The sequence below is a fragment of the Oryzias latipes genome, chromosome 1, assembly GCF_053564925.1.
Source record: "Oryzias latipes strain Hd-rR chromosome 1, Olatipes_Hd-rR_3.1".
Taxonomy (NCBI): domain Eukaryota; kingdom Metazoa; phylum Chordata; class Actinopteri; order Beloniformes; family Adrianichthyidae; genus Oryzias; species Oryzias latipes.
The window spans coordinates 25048975-25065540 of NC_136237.1; the positions used below are offsets into that span (position 1 = coordinate 25048975).

General features: G+C 44.2%; 2 long non-coding RNA genes across 2 annotated transcripts; both read right to left on the minus strand.

Moving 5' to 3' along the window:
* Nucleotides 1–3388: 3388 nt before the first annotated feature.
* Nucleotides 3389–6761, minus strand: LOC144994376 (uncharacterized). The gene is made up of 2 exons (XR_013657901.1): nucleotides 6333–6761; nucleotides 3389–5513 (listed from the first exon to the last, which is right to left on the minus strand). It is a non-coding gene; the product is annotated as an uncharacterized LOC144994376 (long non-coding RNA).
* Nucleotides 6762–6978: 217 nt separating this feature from the next.
* Nucleotides 6979–15750, minus strand: LOC144991042 (uncharacterized). The gene is made up of 4 exons (XR_013654957.1): nucleotides 14887–15750; nucleotides 14562–14618; nucleotides 14316–14452; nucleotides 6979–8217 (listed from the first exon to the last, which is right to left on the minus strand). It is a non-coding gene; the product is annotated as an uncharacterized LOC144991042 (long non-coding RNA).
* Nucleotides 15751–16566: the final 816 nt, after the last annotated feature.

Genomic DNA, 16566 nt, shown 5'->3' on the forward strand with positions numbered 1-16566 from the left:
GGCAAGCAAATTAGATAAAGATCAAATATTTTCATAGAACTGGGCACAGCACTGCTGCCATCTGCTGGCCAAATGTGAAATAGCTTTCTTAGACTTGTGTCTCATCTTCCCATAGTAATGGTTTATCTTCTTCAATAGCGTTTTATTGAAGGGGCTGCAGGTCAGAATAGATTCGATGACAGGCCAGACTGCAGACATACCTGGTTTACACAATATTAAGTTGTTAGATGATTGTGTGAACTAAGCGTAAGGTAAACAGATAAAAAGAAAAGAAGACAACCGCATGCAGAAGCTATTCTGACACTTACTTTGTTTGAAGGCATGGTAGACATTGAGCATCGTCAAGTGGTCTCCATCAATGTGAGCAAACCTCATCTTGGACTCGTCAGCTGCCTTCTTAGCCTCCGTAGGACGGACAAAGCACTGTGGGACTAAACAAGGTTGGTATGGGCCCCAACAAAGCCGCCCATACGGATGAGTCAAACGTTCACAGAAAAATGGAGCAAAGCCTATGATGCTAGGGCACTCCACACAGCGTTGGGACAGGGCAGGACCACACTATCAAAAGGGTAGAGGGGGAGCTGCGGTCTTTTCTCATGGTCATTTCCAACAGTAATGGATTTTAGTGCGGAGAGAGGGGAGTCATTAAGCACATCTGTAAAACAAGAGTTTTCACACAACTACAGTGTTAGGAACACCAGCAACGACTGAACTTTGCAAAACTTCAGGATTTGACTTTGGAATTCCATAAAGACTACAATTTTGACAGAAAATGTTAATCTCAAGGTACACAAGACAATTGTAAACAACTAACAATATTGAAACTCATAGTTATTGTAAGTAAAAATTAATACTGGAACTGTGACATAAACCCAAGTGGTGCCTGCCCTATCCACATGTATAAATGATTAAAAAAATATCAACTTAGTCCACCCTTAATTAAAATAACAAAATTGAGAATAAATATCTCAACATTTCTGCACCTAGAAAGTAAATTCTCTAAATGTTTAAAGTGAAAGGTAACAAGCTGGCCAAAAGGACAGGGTTTGTGTTTATTCTCAAAAACTAAGGAAAGATTTTTATAAACGATTTGTTTCAAAACGTTAATCAGAACGTTAAGCTTTTTTTTCTTTTTTTATGTAATCAAGAAGGAATTTCAATTCAATTCAATTTTATTTGTATAGCCCAAAATCACAACAACAGTCGTCTCGATGGGCTTTGAAGTAAAACATGAACTCAAAAGGATCATGAATACAAAGAGTTCAGTAGGAAAATACTAAAATGAACTAACAAACTGACTAAGCTATACTGGCATCCCTGCCCTTAGACCCCCCTTCGCGGTAAGGAAAAACTCCCAAAAAAAACGGATTCCGGAAAAAACAAAGAAACCTCAGGGGTGCCCACATGAAGGAGGGATCCTCCCCCAGGACGGACAGGCGTACCAGAACTCTTAGAGAAGAATTAACTTATCTAAATCTACAACTACATAAATAAAGTCCAGCAGACGAGCTTCATCCAGTCGTGGTTGTGGGGACAGTCAAAGGCGCGAGTCGAGCCAGAGACAGGAACCACAGCCAGGTGTAGGAGTGGAGCAAAGGCGAGGTAGACGGTCAGGAACTGGAGCACGGATGAGCCAACTGGAGTCTGGAAGCACTCCCACTCCCCAGGAGGGGAGAGGAAAAGAGGGACAATACATGAATCGCACTGCACCAAACAGAGGCATGGAGAACTAAATGATAAATTATGATCAGGAATGGAGGAGAGGAAGGGTAGAAGTAGAAAAGAAAAGAAGACAGAACCCCAGTGCACCATAGTTACCCCAGCTTCAACTTCTAGCAGCTTTTTAAAAGAAATAGTTATTAAGTTTAATTTAAACAACTTAACATTAAGTTAAATAATCTCTGAATACTAACTAATCTGACAATAAGCCTGTCCAAAGAGGAATGTTTTCAGTCTAACTTTGAATGTAGAAACTGAGTCGGCCTCTCTTACATGAGCTGGGTGTTTATTCCATAAGACAGGGGCTTGGTGGCTAAACGCTCTACCTCCAACCGTACTTTTACTAATTCTAGGAACCACAAGCAGTCCTGCATTTTGCGAGCGAAGTGTTCTCATTGGATGGTAAGGGACTATGAGGTCCTTAATATAGGACGGGGCCATTCCATGTAAGGCCTTATAGGTTAACAGGAGGATCTTGAACTTGATTCTGGAATCAACTGGGAGCCAATGGAGCGAAACTAACACAGGAGTGATGTGATCTCTTCTGCTAGTTCCTGCTAACAATCTAGCTGCTGCGTTCTGAACAAGCTGGAGACTTCTTAAGGAACTCTTAGGACACGCTGCTAACAAGGAGTTACAGTAATCCAGCCTCTACGTAACAAATGCATGGATGAGTTTTTCAGCATCACTCTTAGAAAGTATATTTCTGATCTTAGCAATATTCCGCAGATGAAAAAAGGCAGTTCTACACGCCTGAGATATATGAGCCTTAAATGATAAATCCTGGTCAAATAAAACCAAAAGGTTTCTAACTGTGGAATTGGGGGCTATGCTTATGCCCTCCAGGGAGACTATCTGAGCAGACAGAGCATCTCTGAGGTTTTTAGGACCTAGTATAATGACCTCAGTTTTTTCTGGGTTCAAGAGGAGGTAATTAATTGTCATCCAGGTCTTGATGTCACTGATGCAGGCGTTCAGTTTCTCTATCTGGTCATTCTGGTCAGGCTTCATGGATAAATACAACTGCGTATCGTCGGCATAACAATGAAAATTAATGCTGTGTTTCCTGATTATGTTTCCTAGGGGTAGCATATAAAGCGTAAACAGGATCGGTCCAAGACTGGAGAGCAGGTCCTCTGATCCCTATGTCCTGCTCTAGTCTATGGAGTAAAATACTGTGGTCGATAGTGTCAAAGGCTGCACTGAGGTCCAACAGGACAAGCATAGAAAGTAGACCCTTTTCTGAGGCCAATAACAAGTCATTAGAGACTCTAACTAGTGCAGTTTCCGTACTGTGGTGGGGTCTAAACCCCGACTGAAAGTCTTCAAAGTGGCTGTTGTCCTGTAGGTGACAGTAAAGCTGCTTAACTACAACTCTTTCTAGGATTTTAGAAATAAAGGGCAGGTTTGATATTGGTCTATAGTTGGCCAAGATGCTAGGATCCAAACTGGGCTTTTTCAGAAGAGGTTAAACAACTGCAAAAGACTGTGGCACGTAACCCGTTTCCAGAGAGGCATTTATCATTGTTAATATGGGATCATTAATTAGGGGAAAAGTTTCTTTAAAAAGTCTAGTGGGAATTGGGTCTAACAGACACGTTGAGGATTTGGAGGACGTTATAATTGATGTTATTTCCGCTTGATCCACAGCAGTGAAGCAGTCCAATGTTACAGAGGAAGGAACCGAAAAGTCATTTTAAATAGTGCTGCACTCATTTCCTCCTCCTGTTAAATGTACACTTTTTGGCTGATTTAGTAGCCAAGATCATTTTTCATCAGAAAAGAAACCGTGTTGCAGACGTCTTTACTGGACACGTTATCACCAGGAAACTTTTTTTGGTTTCCATGTGATGAAGAAGCCCTGTTAATATCAAGCTTGTACGTTCAAGCACAATGTGCTTGGGCCCTAATAACAAACATTACAAATACAATAGGATCCTGAATTTACAATATATCCCATAGTATTTTTGGCAGAAAAAAACGTGAGATTACTTAAGGTTAAAATAATTACATATTTTTATGATCATGATAAATGCATTTGTACAACGAAATAATGCTGGAACACAGAAGAAGAGGCCAGACAGAGAGTGAAAGAGAGATCTTGATGCACACTCGCTTAATTAAGCAGAGAAATACTGCAGCCCACTAGGCTTTAAATAGAATAATGCAAATCAAATAAATGGGAATAGATACATAAGAAATTGTTATTTTCTATAGTTTTGTTTAAACAAAATTTAAAATAAAAGCTTAAGTTTTCTCTATCTTCAATTTGGTCTGAAAATGGATTCCTGGATGTAAAGACTTTTTAAACATTTTTACTGAAAACAAATATTTGTGCAACATTTGGAGCTTCACAAGATCAACAGCATGGGTGCTTTTTCAACGGTAAATCATCTTTAGTATTAAAAGGAAATCCACAAATACATATTAAACATATTTTAACACAAAAGTGACAACTTCAAAACAAACCACTGGGTCTTGTGTTCAGAAGATACTGTTTTTGGAGCTCAGCACTGGGCTTCTGTCAATCAAAGCCAAAGAACAACTTCAGAAATACTTCAAGAGTGCATCTAAGGCCGCCTTTACACTGCATGGTTCAAGTATCCCAATTCCGATTTTTTTCTCTCTTGTGGCACAGATCGGATATGATCGGTGAAAGTGTAAGCAGGACAAAAGCGCATGGATTCTGTTTTTCTCAGATCGGATACAGGCCTCTCTCATATGTGGAAATAAATCGGAAACGAATCGGATACGTGCATTTGCGTTTGCCATGTAGGCAGACAGATCGGATATTCCCCAGTAAATGAGAGTCGTACGTCGAGGACATCAACTCAGGAGACCACCAACTGACATCACGTGACTTATTAAGGTGCTTTTGTGCGCTGATTTTGCTGTCAGCGTGTTACCTTTCAGCCGCAGGCTTCAGAAAATTGGAGTTGGAAACCGCTGTTATGTCCGGTCCGGACGCAAACGGTAACTAATGAAGCGGGACACCGTTGCTATGGAACAGGCTAGAAGCCGTTTATTTCTTTGGGGGGCGTGTATGATGGGGACCGTGTGTGTGTGTGAGCGCGCGCATGCGTGCTTGCGTGTGTGTGTGTGTGTGTGTAAGGAGAGAGGGGGGGGTGAGCGCGGATCGGGGGACTGTCGGAGAACCGTAAATTAAAAATAAGGTGTCTCGCCCAAAAGTTTTGGAGTCTTTCTTAACCCACTCTGGAGGCTGAGGGTTCAGAACGGAAAGGTGAACCCCGAGGAAATCTCCCGTGTGTTTCTGACTACGATCAGAAAAGAGGAGTCATCGCGCAGGAAAGGTTCAACACTTGGATCAAACTGTTAGTACAGCACGTCTTTTTACTCCCCCGTGCATCCCCTCTGGAGCGCCCAAGGCAACGCCTCCTTCCATCGCCGCCTTGCCTCCATGACAACCGCAGTCACAACAGTCTGAAGGAGGTCCGCGGAATGCGGAAATACTGCTACGTTGTCCTCAGAACGTCTACGTTTGATAGTTTCAGCATTGTATAGTGTAAATGCAAAAATCAGATACGGGTCACTTTTAAAAGATGATGTAAGCGGGTCGTCAAAAAAATCGGATATAGTCAGAAAATCGGATATGAGCATCAAGACCTTCAGTGTAAAGCCGGCCTATGTTTCTTTGCAGAGCTCAGATTCTGAGCACCTCAGAGCAGCAACTCTTTATCTGGAACCCAGTTCTAGAAAATGTGGTGTCAGCACAGCAGCCAACCTCTGCAGGTGAGCCAGATGCTCAGGTGGCCTCTTCTTGAGCCTTTGGACCTCTAAAGTAAAAAAAAAAAACAAGATACAAAAATATATCCTATCTTACCAAACGTATTTGCTCACGTGCCTTTACTCCCATATGAACTGAAGTGCCACCCCATTCCTAGCCCCCTATTACACCTTCATCTCTTCTGGGAAGACTGTCTAGAAGGTTGAAGAGTGTGTTTATGGGAATTTTGGACCATTCTTCCAAAAGCACATTGGTGAGGTCACACACTGATGTTGGTGGAGAAGGCCTGGCTCTCAGTCTTGGCTCTAATTCATCCCAAAGGTGATCTACGGGGTTCAGGTCAGGACTCTGTGCAGGTCAGTCACGTTCATCCACCCCAGACTCTGTCAGCCATGTCTTTATGGACCTGGTGCACTGGTGCAGTCATGTTGGAAGAGGAAGGGGCCCGCTACGAACTGTTCCCACAAGGTTGAGAGCATGGAACTGTCCAAAATGTTTTGGTATTCTGAAGCATTCAGAGTTCTGTTCACCAGAACTAAGAGGCCAAGCCCAAGTCCTGAAAAACAGGCCCACACCATAATTCCTCCTCCACCAAAATTTCTCACTGGGTGGAGTCCTATGACAGTTCCACTCTGGAATACAGAGCTCCTGAGAGCGGCCCATTCTTTCACAGGTGTTTGTAAAAACAGTCTGCATGCCAAAGTGCTGGACAAAGTGATTAGAAAACTGATTCTGATCATTTGGATGGCTGAGCCAATACTTTGGTAATATAGTGTAGGCACTAATGGAAAAAGAGGATAAGCCTAAAACAAATGTCCTTTAACATTTAGGATCCATTTATTTAACACTGAAGTTTTCCATCAAACACCTGTGGTTTTCTGCTGCTGAGGAGTCTTCCAGGAACTTCTCCTGCTCCATCTCTTCCTTCTTTTCTGCAGGACTCATCTCACCGTTGGTCACCTTGTCAGTAGAGTCTGAAACAATCACCACTTCAGTCTTGATGAAATGTCATTTCACAATTCCAACTACCACAGAAAGAAAAGCATGTGATAACACATGCAGCACTCCAGACTTCCATTCAATTGAAGGATTTTACACCAATTAGCTAAACTTTGAACCCAAAAACAAAGACCTTTGCCTAAACTATGGACCTGTGTTGGAAAAACTGAATTCCAGCAAGGATGGCTCTTTGCATTCCAACTCCTTGCTTTTACTACCTTCCCTCTTCTTCCTCCTTTCTTCTTCACTGTGGGTCTTGTCCTCCGATGCCCTCTTCCTCCTTTTCTCTGGTTCTGCTGTTTCCCTAAGACAGGGGTCGGCAACCTTTTTTACTCAAAAGAGCCATTTGGGACCCCCCCTAATGAAAAAAAAAGCACCCGGAGCCACAACATCATTATATATTATATATATTATGCATGTATATATTATATCAAGGGTGCTCATTACGTCGATCGCGATCGATTTTCAAGGACATAAGTGTAGATTGCGTCCAGAAAAGATAAAAAAAGTACTTCTTTCTTTTCATCTTCATGTTTATTTGTTACATGTTTATTTCAACATTATTCTTTATGTACTGATGATTAAAAACTACACAGTGAGTTTACATAAAGATACTTTTGTATTAACAGATGAGGCGTTTTATTACAAAGACAGAAAGCAGCGACCATCGTATTCATGCTCTGGTGTAAACGGTGCAATGCGGGGAGCGTGGCATATTGTGAGGCATTTGGCGCTGCTGGCTCCGTATTGATCAGTATTGATGGGGAACAACGACTACTAATTTAGTGCTCCGTCCTCCGAACACACAATATATTTCACGCACACACCTCCGCTCCGTGCTCACACCCCCATCTCCACCTGCACGCGCCCCTCCCTCGTGGCACGCGCGCCGCTCAGCACAAACACACACTCCGCAACAGTATAAAGCGCGTGCCTCACAGCTTCCTTGATGAGCTCGTATTTATCGGGCGAGAACTGCAGAGCTTATAGCAGGAGGAGAAACGGGGCGGCTTTAATAAACCCCGGTTGCTGGACAAGGAACAGGACTGGAGACGCCTGAGACTGATTACAGATCAACAACGCCCTCTGGTGTTTAGCTGATGCATAACAGTGGAGCTGTATCCCATCATGCATCACACATATCCCATACGTGGCATGTACCAACTAGCCTTCTGATGTAAAATGACTGCTAAGGAGTATAATGCTTTTGTAGAGCTTTTTAAAATGTATAAATCTGATCTCTAAACATCATCCGTGTCTTTCATGCAATGTAATGAGACACACAGACAGAAATGTGAAGGTGTCTGCTGTAAATATAACTATTGCTCACATCTGTTTATGTATGACTAATTATTTCACTCACACAAATTAATTATAGTGTGGGAACAAGATATTTATTATTTTACCCATGTCAGGTCACGGGCTCCTTAGTAAGACAATAAAAAGAACTATTTTTAAAAAATACCAAAAGCCTAAACAACCCATGTATAAAATACAAGCTTTGATAAAGAAAAGACACCAAGGCTAGAAACAGACAGTTCTTTTTGGCTGCCAGCAATAACTGACTTATTATTAAAAAAGACTGAAGCATCAGCAAGTGTCACGTGCTTTGATGAAAGGTTTGCACCACTTTATGCTATCCCAGCATGCAAAGCACGTACATCCTGACTCTGAGACTCAGATATCAGACACCTCCCCTCTTCGTCATCCTCCTCCTCCTCTTCCTTCTCATGCTCAGCCTCACTTCCTGGAACCTGCATGCAGACACAGCATGGGATGGTGGGATTAATGAAGTCATCAAAGGGAGAACAGTTAGCAACTTTTAAAGGTGGAAAGATTTCATGGAACCCATGGAAACCTGTGAAAATCACAAATCATTGAAGAAAAAGGGTTCAGAGCACTGTCTAGTGGGTCTAGATGACCCAACTCCCAATGGTAAAGTGCCTAGGAAGCACAAGGGTTAAGGTGGAGAAGTCAGAGAATATGTGCTCCCTCTTTTGAGTCTGTGTTGAATGTTTTTTTTTAAGTTTACTCTTTAACACACAAATCAGTAAAGAAGAAACAAAATTGAGTAACCATTTTTGGATTTTCTTTCTTATGACTTTTTGCACATTTAAACCCCGGTCATAAGTTATTGTAGAGCCGCCGGTCAGCCACTCCTATATTTTCATAGTTGAATTCAAACTGGCTCTCTGGCAGCAGGTATGTGCCGATTTATCAGTCTGGCTTAAGGTTTCAATCACGGCCTCACCGTCACTTTGTGTGCTTGGTGACATGAGTGCCATCGATATAGAAGAAGGATTAGCATCTATAATTTTCATAACTCTTTGTATTGCCAAAAAAACTATTTTAATAAATTGGAAAAACAAGAAAAATATAAACATAAGTCAACACAGAAATCTGCTGTTTGATCATATCAGCTTGGAAAAAATGTCAGCCCAAAGCTCAATAACTTTGAAAGAATTCAGTCTCTCTGGTCTCCTGTGGCTGACTCCATGACTTAGGGGGTGGGGGGCTTGGTCGTCGCTGCTCCTTGCCCTTCTGCCGTGGTTTGGGGTGGGGGTCGGGGCCTCCGGTGCCTGGCGGGGGCGGTGAGGGCTCCGTTGGTCGGGGGGTCGGGTCCGGTGCCTGGGTGGGGCGGGCTGATGCGCTGCGGGGTCCTCTGGGCTTGGGTGTGGGGGTGCGTGGTGGGGGGTGGGGTGGTGGTCTGGCTTGGCTTGGGGGGGTGGTCCCTTTGCCCGTGCTGGGGGGGGTTGGCGGGGGGCCCTGCTCAGGGGGGGGGGGCCCAGGGGCGCTGGATGGGCTGCCCATCTGCACCTGGGGCTGGGGTCGGCCCTTCTCTGGCTCTGGGACGGGACGGGACAACCCTCTCGGGGCCCCCGGTCGCTCTGAGTGTCATCCGCCTGGCTGCGGGGTCTGGGGTGGGGTGGGGTGGGGGGCTTGTCGGCCCTGTCCTGTGGGGGGCGTTCTGGGGGGGAGGAGGGGCCCACTATTGGTACGGGGCGGGGGGGCTGACCGGTCAGGGTCTCCGCTGAGGCAACCGGTGGTTGCCCCGGCCGGTTGGCCGCCTCGGTCCCGTCGAGGCCTGACCAGAGCTCTTCTAGGGCCGGCGTTTGGGGGTGGGGGCCTGGGCTTGCTCCGGGGGGGGGGAACGACGCTTTCTGGCTCCTCTCTCTCTGTGTGGGGTGGGTGGTGCTGGGCCTGGAGTGTCGGCGCCTTCGGGGGTGGGGCCCATGGGCTGGGTGGGCCTGGCCCCTTTGCTGGGGAGGGCGGGGGGACAGCTGTTTGACCACCGGGGGACGGTCTACCAGCTGTCCCCAACTTACCCCCTTCCTCATATAACCTCATATTAGAGTGAGGGGGTGGGGGGTCTAGCCTGTGATGCGCCTTGGGGGGGAGCTACTTGGCAGTGGCCCCCCTCCTATGGTTACCATACGGAGTGGGCCCCCCCTCTTTCGGTTTTATTTGCACCTTAGACATGTAGGGTCCTTGGTAGGGGGGGTGCTTGGACATCACTGCCAGCAAGCAGCAGATGTCCTCCTTGCACCCTACCCGCCAATTTTAACCGCACCTTAGACATTTAGGGCCCCTTGGTGGGGAGGGTGAGGGGACATCACTGTGAGTAATCAGGAGATGTCCCCTTAGTGCCCTACTCGCCAATTTTAACTGCACCCCCCTTAGTACACACATATACACACCCCTGCCCCCTCAATATATACATTCCAACATAAACACACACACATGCACACACACACCCTCTCAAACACACATACACACACACACATTTTGCAAGGAAGGTGGGACCTGGGTCCATCTGTCCCCTGCCCCTTCCCTGGTGGTGGGTGCGGGCCAAGGTTATTATAGTTAACGAAAACGAACGAAAAAACTAAAACTAGAACTGAAAAAACATTTTCGTTAACTGAAATAAAAATAAAAACGAGAGTTTTAAAAAAAACGAAAACTAACTAAAACTGTTTGTTGTGTGTATAAAACGAACTGAAACTAACTAATATTAACCCCAAAAAATACTTCGTTTTCGTCTTTGTTAATACATAAGTCTTTTGGGTTGAAATAAAGTCTATTTACTTCACGCTGCTAGTTTTACTGTGTATTTGACCCTTACGGCATCACGTTGTCTGTGACGTCACATGATGTCTGTCAGACACTGCCGGCTAGCGTTGTCATAGACCTTTACATGAGCGTGATGGCTGCATTAACAGTTGGGAGAAAGCGGGAGAGTCCTATTTGGGACTTTTTTGAATATAACAGCGTTGAAAACAAAAGTAAGTGCCTTGTAGTCGAAGCAGGGGACAAAATTTGTGGAACGCTCCTCAAAGGGAAAAACCCTACGAATCTAAAAGTACATTTAAAAAGCGCACACAACAACGCAAATCAACAGTACCTAGACAAGCTAGCCTGTCGCCGCCCTCCCCCGAAAAAGAAGCAAGAGCAGATAACGTAATGCTGTTATCGGCTGTTGTATTTTAATTCAAGGATGGTTGTCCTTGTGTCCTCTGAATAATTGTTTCAAACTGTATCTTTGATTTAGTTTTTTATCATACAATACTTATTCTGTTGATTTTGAATCATGCACCTGACAAATATCCTAATTTACAAAAACAAAAAAACAAAAAACTAAAACTAACACTAAAACTAATAAAAACTAAACTAAAACGAAGCAATTTCAAAAAATAAAAACTAATAAAAACTAGTAAAGTAGCCTCTAAAAACTAATTAAAACTAAATAAATGTAAAAACAAAAATTCAAAACGAAATAAAAACTAAAACTACTAAAAAATCCGAAACTATTATAACCTTGGTGCGGGCCCCTTGGCGACGGCGGCCGTGTCCCCTGGGTGCCGGCTTCCTGGGCCCGGCGGTGCTCTCTCCGCGCGGTGGGGGGGTTCACATTACACCTGAGCCGGGGGTGTTCGTGTCCCTGGGGGGTGGGTCCTGGTCCTTGCCCCTGAGCGCTGGGCCCCGTCAAACTTCCAACAGTGGCCAAGCCTGGTCGGGCCATATTTACAACACCCCTTGTGGGCCCCCCTTTTTTTTCCCCGGGGTTCCCCCCTCCTGGGCGGGGGCGGCGGGCCCCTGCCTTGCTCCTCCCTGGACCAACCGTGGGCCGGGTGGGTGGCTGCCTGGAGCGCGGAGAGGGTCTCCCTTGGGGGGTCCTGGCTCGTACCTGGGGTTGGGGCGGGGGGATGCCCGGAACTCCTGGGTGGTGGTGGGGTGCTCGTCTGGGGCTGTGGACATCCTTCTCCGGTGGGGCCCTGCGTTGGGCTCTCCCGGCGCGGCGGGGGGGCTGCTTTCCTGGTTGGGCTGGGGCGGCGCTCTCTTTCCCTCTGCGCCTCCCTGCTCTCTGGCTCTGGGGGCCTCGCGGCGGTCCTGCTGGCCCTGGCCTGGGTGGCGGTCTTTGTCGCCCGGGGGGCGGTTGTTCCCTGCCGTTCCCGTGTGGCGTTGGGGGGATTCCGGCTGCCGCTGCTGCTGCGGCGGCGGTCTGGGTGTGGGGGTGGCTGGGCGCTCCTCCTCCTTCTATTCACATTCCACCATCCATTTTAGAAGAACATAAACACTCACCTGAGCATAAGTGTTAGCTCACCTTTGCACTAATAGTTTGCATGATTGAATGAATGAAATATTTCCCACTAGTTGGTTTAAAGTCATAGGTATGCGTTTGTGAACACTATTTGTTTTGTGTACATGTTGACATGTGGACGTTTTTGCAGCTAGCAGGTATGTTGATAACATTTCAGTGTGTGTGTGGACAGGCCCCGCCCTTTTTGTACTACATTTTAACCTTACCGTAATGATAAACAACCAGTAAACCTGTCTGCTCTATGCTGCTTCATGGTCTTACCCCCCCCCCCCCCTCTCACTATCCCCCCCCCCCCCCCCCCCCTCTAACATCCCTCTCTTCTTACCTTCTTTCCTTTTCCGTCCGGTCCAACAACAGAAATTTTCAAACATGGTTGAAATTAATAAAGTTTGGCCTAAATTACAAAAGGGGTTTATCCAGACATACCTTTGGTTTGTCTGAAGATTAATAACCCCTCTTGTTAAAGTAAAATATGTCCAACACAAGAGGCCCTCAACTCTCATCTGCCTGCCTAGCTGTTGGACAGGACAAGTTAAAAAAAAAAATAAAAAAAAAATAAATAAATAAATAATATGGCTTTAATTGCGTGTTTGTGGGTGTGTGTCTGGCAGGTCATTGCGTGGTGTGGCTCTTTGACTATCAAAGTTAAAAATCTTGGCTCTTTGTGTCAAACTTGTTCGCGCCCCCCTGTTTGTTTAGAGGCTCTTCTAACTCAGTGTTTTTCAACCAGTGTGCCGCGGCACACTAGTGTGCCGTGGGAGATGGTCATGTGTGCCGTGGGAAATTGCCCTCATTAACTGGTCTAAGAACATTTTTCATCTCCAGGAAATCAGCTCTGTGTTCATCCAAACAGGCCCTGATAAAACACTGAGTAGTTAGGAATATAAAAGATCTTAAAATTACTTTTTCTTTGTGTTTATTTAATTCTATTAAAGACATTTTGATAAGAATGACTGTACCGCGATTTACCTGCAGATATGACAGTTTGCGGAAAAAAAACTGTCTCCGCCAATCATTCTTGAAGGCTTAATCACATGTCATCAGTCTGACCAATCAGAAGTGCTTAAAGTCTTCACTTCCTTGTTCTTAATTCTGCTGATAAAGTCGCTCAGTTCTAACAAAAGAACCAGCTAAAGCTCGTCTGTAGCGGTGTAGCTTTCCACAGAGTCCGGTGTCAGACCGTGGAACACGTGAACAAAACAATGAAGCTCAGAGACGCGAGTCTTTCTGCAATTTTTCGGCAGTTTTCACACTACATCTCCCGTGATGCATTGGCTTAAAGGGCCAGTGTCCCAGCGCACGAGTTGCAGAATTGTGAAACGTCTTGAAAGCACAACAAACAAAAAGTTTCTTAATTTAACTTTCATTTCATCTCTTAGAAAAAACAGCCGTAACCTCCTGCTTTTCCGGCCACAATTATCACAAAAATGCACGTGAGATTGCGGGCGGGGGCTGTCGATCAATACAGACCATGAATTTCTGCTTTTTTTTTTTTTTTTTGGATGCTGGTGTGCCGCGGGATTTTTGTCAAGGTTAAAGTGTGCCGTGGCTCAAAAAAGGTTGAAAAACACTGTTCTAACTGAGCAGGATCCCCGCTGGGTTAGAATTGCGCCTGAGCGGTTGGAAGGTTCCTCACTCAGTTCCTGAATAAACCCGCTCAGTTGTCTTTACGTCCTTTCACTTTATGGCAGAGATGAAAAGCCATACATTTTAGGAGGTGCTCTCAGACCTGCACCAAACCATTACCCTCTTCTATCGATCAACAATCCACAAATCAGCTAATGTTGAAAAAGAAAAGAATCCAGGAAATCACATTGTATGATTTTTAAAGCAGCTCATTATTTCTTAGCTAAGCAACTGAAATAGTACTTAATATATTTCAAAAACATCAAACTTATTATAATTTTTACTTTTGAACATTTACCCCGCCCCCCCCAAAAAAGCTAAATGATAAACAATTAGTCTTATTTATGAGCTCAGAGGGCATTCTCTGGATTTTTCTAATAGATGTTGCAACGGCAGGGAAATGTCATGGTGCCTCTGTCAGACTCCTCCCCCTCTCCTCTCCGCTTGGTTCCCTGATTCAGCCCAGCTGCCACCACTCAACTCATCATCCCCGCCTACCTACTTAAGGAGCTCCTGGACCAGTATTCATCGCCAGTCCATTTGCCCCTGATGGTGCTCATTTTGTTCTTACGTCTAGTTTTTGTCAAGCTACCTTGTTCCAAGCCTGCACCTAATGTATCTCCTTACCTGTCTCCAGGAAATCCCAAACCACGAGTGGTTGCCTGAATCAGCCGGTGTCTGGAAACCTCACTCAGTCTGCTTCTCCGGTCTCACCACGAGCCTCTGCCGATCATCCAACTCCACAGATCTCCACCAACACCGCCCTACAGAGGGATCCACCAGTGACGCCACAGAATCCAGTCTCTAGTATTGTGGACCACACAGAAACTGCTCACTCCCTAACCTTGCTGGCAATTCAATCTTATTACTCACCACACCAGCTTGCTCCTGTGTTTTCTTCCGGGTTCCAGCATCTGGGTCTCTAAGATTCTGTTATGACAGGAAAGGTGTTATAATGTAGAATATTCCAGATTATATTTAATCATTTATATTAATCATTTTGAATACAAATGTATTCCAGTGTGGATATTCAGAAAAAGCATGAACAGTGTTTTTAATGATCATTCCTGTTTAATATTGAACTCAGCAGAAAAAAACAAAGTGTTAAAAATGTCATTTTTATTCTGAGTATTTTATAAGGAGTGCATCATTCTTCAAATGGTTTTTGTTTAGAGAAAAATGTTATGTTTTAACTCACCAGGTTTTCATGCTGAATAGCTGCTGTTAGTCCCTGAGAGAGCGATGCCTGACGGGCCAGTTGGACATGGTCACTGATGACAGACTGTTGCTTTAAAATGTTGCTTTCTTCAAATCAGCTAATATAATAAGATATTCGCAGAGTTTCTGCATTAGTACAAGGAATAAAGAAGACACCAAAAAGTTTCACAGTCTGTTGAAAGCATAAATGTATCCCATGAGTCTGCGAGCAGCTTCGTACACTGAAGGTCAGGGGCCGGTTTCAGAAAGGAGGTTCAACCAACTCTGAGGTTAAACTTGAACTCTGAGTTGGTCAATCGAGAGATTAACAACTCTGAGTTTTCTGTTTCAGAGAAGCTGATCGGAGTTAGGTCAATCAATTCCTTTTTTTTTTTCTTTTTTTTTCTAACTTGTCCTGTCCAACAGCTGGGCAGACAGATGAGAGCTGAGGGCCTCTTGTGTTGGACAGATTTTACTTTAACAAGAGGGGTTATTAATCTTCAGAAAAACCAAAGGTATGTCTGAATAAACCCCTTTTGTAATTGAGGCCAAACTTTATTAATTTCAATCATGTCTGAAAATCTTTGGTGTTGGACCGGACGCAAAAGGAAAGAAGGGAAGATGAGAGAGGGACGATAGAGAGAGGGGGGGTAGGGGGTGATAATAGGAGGGGAAGGGGGATAAGACCATGAAGTAGCATAAAGCAACAAGTTTACTGGTTGTTAATCATTATGGTAAAGTTCAAATGTAGTAAAAAAAAAAAAAAAGCAGAGCCTGTCCACACACACACTCAAATGTTATAAACACACCTGCTAGCTGCAAAGGTCAATCAATTCTGAGTGGACTGATTCGGAGGTAAGCATGCGCACCGCGACTATAAGAAGCCATTATCAATGGAGCGCAGATATTACGAGTCACCGTGGCAACCGTGAAAAAAAGAGGTCTGCGTATTTTTCGCCAGCTGAACTTGACGTGCTGCTGCAGAGTTACAGTGAATATGAGCACATATTCCGGAAGAAAAGCAACACCGCTGCATCTGCAAAACAGAGACAGTTAGCGTGGGAAAACATAGCTGCTCAAGTCAATGCGTAAGTTTGCATTTAAATCATTGTTAGAAAATATTGGCTGTAATAACTTTTTACATAGCGTAATGTGTGAAATAAAAAAATGGCGATATTTAGGTGTACTTTTGAAGTGTTATTCCTGGTGTAATTGCATGAAATGCTGCATAATGTAGAGAACCAATCGGGGGAAAATGCATTTAACGTTGGTAATGCTTAGAGGACTTTTTTGTTAACCTTCCCCTCTTGCAAACTTTGGTCAGTTTAATATTAATACATTCAATTGTGTTTTTTTTAAAAGTGAACTTTTGTCTACCCTTTGATCAAGTGGTATAGGTTTATATGGGATTAAGAAAGTAAGCAGTACTAGCAAATTGTGTTTCCAAAAAGTAATTGTTACATTAATCTAATTTAATGTCCCTGATGTCATTTTCATGTAGATGCAATCCTGCAGGAACTAAAAGAACATGGCAGCAGCTAAAAATGAAGTATAAAACATAATTCAATCAGGTCAAATTTGAGCATGTCATTGATGTAGGCTTTGTTGACAATATTTGACATGAAACATCTACATAGCAATACATATCTAATGTTGTTTTCATTGTATATATGTAATTGAC